Below are 6,000 nucleotides of genomic sequence, written 5' to 3'. Positions count from 1 at the left end.
ATTAGTCATATTGGGCAGTCATCATTTGTTCATAATAATCGTTCTTTTTCTCCTTAAGAATTTTCTCAATGTTCCTTCACTCTCTAAAAATTTATTGTTTGTTTCTTAGTTCACACATGACAATAATCTTGTTTTTGAATTTCACTCATCTCATTTTGTTGTGAAGGATCCTACATCTGTGACGGTGGTTCTACAAGGGCCTAACATAAATGGTCTATATTGTTTTTCTCCTCTACCTATGTCTCAGTCATGTGTTATCCACACACCTCCTCAAGCTTTCAGCAGTGTTCGTGTCAATACCTCTTAGTGGCATATTTGGTTAGGTCACCCATCTCTTCAAGTAGTGTGTTGTGTTCTTGCTTCTATAAATCAACAAACAAGTACTAGTGATCTTGGCTCTCTTTGTTCTTTTTGTCAACATGCCAATAGTCACCGTTTACCATTTTCTTTTTCACAGTTTCAACCTTCTTCACCATTGGAATTAGTTAGTTCAGATGCATGGGGTCCTTTCGCTTACATGTCTAATAATGGGTATCATTATTATGTCATTTTTGTTGATCATTATACACGATTTACATGGATATTCCCTCTTGCCAATAAAGGTGATGTGTTCGATGTCTTTTTGAATTTTAAAAAAGAATGTTGAAAATGTATTTTCTTCCTCCATCAAATACTTTCAAAGTGATTGGGGAGGAGAATATCGACATCTCTCTCATTTTTTTCATGAGTGTGGTATCACCCATCGGTTGTCTTGTCCCAATACATCCCAACAAAATGGTACAACTGAGCGTAAACATCGTCACATTGTAGAGACGGCGTTGGCGCTCCTCAGTCATGCTTCTCTCCCTTTTCGTTTTTGGGATGATGTTGTATCATGCATCACTTTTCTTATTAATTGTCTCCCATCCCTAGACCTGTTCATGGGCCGGGCTTTTACTCATCATTAATGGAAATACGCTAGGCCCGAGCCCGAGCCTGGCCCGACCAACGGACCTATAACTTGGGCCCGAGCCCGGCCCTGATAAAAAGCCTGAAGTCCGAGCCCGAAGCCCGACCTAATAAAAAAAATTACAATTTTCCCTGTTCAAATTAGAATTAAAAATTTAGATGTTTTTTTTCCTATTTAAATGAACAATGAGCCTACAAGATGGTTTTTTCCCTTTCTTTTACGTTTTAAAACACAGTTTTACATTCTTAAATAAAAAAAATTATTCAAATGGACATAATCACATAACTCATTTTAAGTCTAATTTTAGGTCAGGTCGGGCCGGGCTATTTTGATAAAACCCGAGCCCGGCTCGAATTTATTGTGGGCTAGGCTTTTTGGCCTGAGTTTAAGCCCGCGGGCCTATAGCCTATAAACATATTCAAGCCCGTCCGGGGGCCGGGCCGGCCCATTGGGCCACCCAACCCATGAACAGGTCTACCCATCCCCTATTCTCAACGGTCTCTCCCCATTTGAAAAGCTTTTTAAACGCCCACCTGACTATGCCATGTTACGCACCTTTGGGTTTGCTTGTTACCCATAGTATGACCATACAACAAGCATAAGTTTCAATTCCAGACTAATCGTTGCATTTTTCTTGGTTATAGTGCTTCTCACAAAGGTTATAGATGCTTGGTACCATCTACTGGCAAGATAATCATCTCTTGTGATGTTCGGTTTGATGAGACATATTTTCCCTATACCGAAGTCTCTACACCATTAACTACTCCAAATTCAGGCACCTACATTACTGTGCCATTTTTTTCATAGCTTCCGATCATGAGCATCTCCTTCTATGGGATCATCCACTTCTGGGACGTTCCCTTTGCCTTTCGAACCTATTGTTCACAATAGTACTACTGTTGCCTCTTGCAGTTCTCCATATTTGCAAATTGGCCCAATTGGTCCCATTTGCAATAGGCATGCAATTACTGTTGATTTTGATGCAACTTCTATTGGTTCATTGAACCTAGGCCCACTAAACCTATTTCACATGTCTCAGATATAGATTTTGATGGTTCACCTCCACAGAAGGTCCTTCCCCTTGCTGATATCTTACAATAATCACTTGTAGTACCTACTCCACATTTTAGGCCACGTGGCAACCACTCACGCCATGCTCTTCTTGAAGCTCTCCTTGTTGAGGCTACCACCATCGAGCCAACTAGTTACTCCATTGCATCCAAGTTTCCAGAATGCTATGAGGCCATGCAATGAAAATATGATTTTCTCAAAAATGCCACATGGTCACTTGTTCCACCAACCTCCACAAGCAAATATTGTTGGTTGTAAATGGATCTTCAAATTAAAGAAGAATTTTGTTGGATCCTTGGTCCGTTACAAGGCCCATTTAGTAAAACAAGGTTTCACTCAAACTTATGGGCTTGACTATACTGAGACCTTTAGCCCAGTTGTTAACCCCGTCACAATACGAACAATACTCTCTCTTGTTGTGTCTCATCATTGGCCCATCAAACATTTGGAAGTTCATAATGCATTTCTCCATGGGTTTCTTTTTTAGAAGATTTATATGGCCCAACCGCTTCGTTTTGTGGACCCTTCTTGGCCTAAATTTGTCTACAAATTGGATAAGGCATTGTTTGGACTAAAAGAGGCCCTGCGGGCATGGTTCTATCGACTATATTCTCATCTCTTACACTTGGGCTTCCGTGTAGCTACATGTGATCCATCTCTATTCCTTTACACTTAAACTCAGGCCACTATTTACATATTGATTTACATTGATGACATCATCATCATTGGGAGTTGTGCCTCTTACATTGAGTCTATCATCTTCTCTCTCTCAAAGAGTTTTGCCATCAAGGACTTGGGGGGACCTAAACTTCTTCCTTAGAGTTCAAGTCTCACGTACACCCACATTCAACTTGTTGATGTCTTTACTAAATCCTTGCTTCCTCAGAGATTTCACCTGTTATGGGACAAGTTGAATGTGTTTACACCAGTTCAACTTGTGGGGGCATGTAAGAGACAACGATATGAGAATAGAGTCCCAAACGTGTCAAACATGTTGGGCTCTATATGGGATTATCTTGTGTTATTATCTGATTGTTACTATCCCTTGTTATCTGTTCTTATATTTGATGAACTCTATTTTATCTCTGATGTATCCTACTTCAAGTCCAACTGTAATTACTTGATTATATAAAAACATTTACATGGGTCTCAATTACATATACGAGAATCCAATATTTCATCCCATATCTATCATCTTTCTTTCTAATTACACTACCGCTGTATGAGGATGAATAAATTGCCAGTACTGAGAACACACTCAAGGGGTGTATGGCTCTCATTGATTTGGTATTGTTTAAAAACAATCTCTTTGGTGAAACTCTAGAATGTCTAATAGAGTTGTCATTGATTGCACTAGACATGCCACAGAGCAAATTTTTTTATTGTTTTCCTGAGAAGACTTGGTGCATTGTATATTTGCGAACTTGGGAGAAGAGGAAGCAAGAGAATCCCAGGAGTTTGCATACATGATAAGTACATATAAGGAGTGAGAAGGGTTGTAGAAGAGCGGATTTATCTTTAGTGAAGATCTCCATAAAACCACTGGTTGTGTACATCTCAGCAAGCTTGATTAGGTGAAGCTAGCATTGAGTTTATGAAGCTGCATATGGTTCTAATTTCTTTCCTCATTTCTATGGCCCACTAGTGTTCTATTCAAGTTGATACCTTACAAACGGGTTCGGCTATGATATGGAAAAGATATGATATCTGAAAAGCAATTGACCAATAAACTAGAATCATAAGCGTGATAGCGAATAAGGTATTATTTATCAAAATTCATGGGTGGGTTTTGATTGGTCAAAACTCTTCCCATATCATATATTTTCCGCATCATAGATTTTCCCCTTACAAAACCCTTTTATACCGCTTTCAAATTCGTTTATGTTGTTGAATTTCAAATACTTAAACTACCCTTACCGTTTAGCTAATTGACTACTCTACCCTTACTATTTACATATTGTCTTAGAGTACCCCTAAGTTTTCTAACAATTGACTAGCTCTACCCCTACCATTAACATTTGTTAATGTTCCATCAAAATCCGTACACATGTGACACCACATGATGTATACAATTTTTGTAAACCCAGTATTACCCTCTGTCCCTCTTCTGTAAATCAAGTAAAAATAACTACCTGTGAACGGGACTAGTACGACCATTGTTATGGTCTCCGCCGATTCTTTGTTGATGATCCCACACAATGAGAGATCTGTGCACTAATGCAACTCCAATTCTTGCAATGTTGGGCACTCGTCGGTGATACTCACCAACCCAGTCTCAGTGGCACATATTAGAACAAGCTTTTGAAGATTAGGGCGTCCATAGGCAATAACTTGTAGTCCTCAATCAATTGAAGTCTATAGGAGGAGAAGCAGAGGAGGAGAAGAAGACGAACTGGAGTTGCATAGACAGAGGGAGTAGAAGTGGTTGTTGGAGAATAAGAGCAGGAAGAGGAAGAAGAAGGATTGTATAGAGAGAGAGAGGTAGAGAAATCACATCTTGCTTCTCATTGATCCTCGTAGAGATCACATCTTGGTTGCTTTTGCTTCATAGCAACCAAGAGATGGAGCAGTTTTAGGGGCCAGAAATGACGCCAAGAGATGTGAAGCCAACCCCAGACACTGGAGTGGAGATTAGCCCCAAGAGGAAGTGGCTCAAGTAGAAGATGACACTAAGAATGAGAGCTTCGTATCTTAGAGATCATCTAGGAAGAAAATCCAACCTCTCACTTCAATCCTAACTGTTTGAAGCAAGGTTGCTTGTGGTATTGTTGACATATTACCTTATCAAGAAGGTTTTGGACAGCAACTTTACATGATGAGCCATTTCTGAACTTAACAAATGCAAGCCATGGGAGCTTCTTGGTATAATACATCATCTTCTACTACCCATCAAGTTCTAGTACTTGTATAAATAAAATTTCACACTGATTTTGAAGAACATGTTGTAGTGAAAGGGAATATGGGAGAGAAAGAGTGGTACTTCTTCGGCATCTAGGACCGAAAGTATCCAACTGGGCTTTGAACAAATAGATCTACGGAAGCTGGGTACTGGAAGGCCACCGGTAAGGACATTGAGGTCTACAGTTCAAAGACGTGTCCACTTGTGGGCAAGAAGAAGACTCTGGTGTTCTATCGAGGACAAGGAGATTTTTAGAGATAGATGATTGTTTATTTTCTATCATTTCATATGGATATTTTGTTTGGTTATATTTAGTAAATTAATTCAATTATTCATGCGACACCCCATGAACGTATAGGATGAGCGGGTGATCTCGTGGTGTTCCAGAAGACTGGTGGTGTTGGTGGGAGCAACGGTAATGGAGAGAGGAAGAATCGTATTTCTTGTGGAGCTAACCTCTATCCTAACGTTGGGTCTCTGTTGTCAACATAGCTTCCTCCGTTGATGGATTCATCTCCCTACATTGCCAACACCGAGGCCACTGACCGCGAGAGTTGCTTATACGAGAGCGAAAGCACAAGGGAGCACTATCTTGTTTCTCCACCATGGCTGTTGCTGCCGTTACAAACTTCAGTCACCAAGCATGGTACCAGTTGGCATCACCGACATCTATCGTGAATGTTGCAAACTATACCACCCGATTTGAAAGGAACAAAGGACTGTTGGCATTTCTGAGCTTGTCGTTGTAGGAGAATCTTCGGTTGCCTTTCTTCTCGTCCACGCTGCCGATGACAGTGATGTCTATCAAAAGCCCAAGGAACCCAATTTTGACATTGATTATGTAGATGCCATCTGGTAGCCGACAACTAACCCGTTACCTATAGCTGCAGTGGAAACATGTGTCCAAATGTTTCAGTTGACGAACAAAGGGCAGTACAATAATACAACAAAGGGCATTGTGCTTGATCGTATGAGAGGGCCGAAGGCAGAACGAAGTTTTAATTGGTTATCTAGTTATGGGATTGATGAGTCGTTAATCCAGTGAGTGATTCCATATTGACGGAAAACCAAGATGAAGACA

This window comes from Nelumbo nucifera, chromosome 7 (genome assembly GCF_055504915.1).
Source record: "Nelumbo nucifera cultivar China Antique chromosome 7, China Antique-T2T, whole genome shotgun sequence".
Lineage (NCBI taxonomy): Eukaryota > Viridiplantae > Streptophyta > Magnoliopsida > Proteales > Nelumbonaceae > Nelumbo > Nelumbo nucifera.
Note: the sequence above shows the minus strand (reverse complement) of the source record.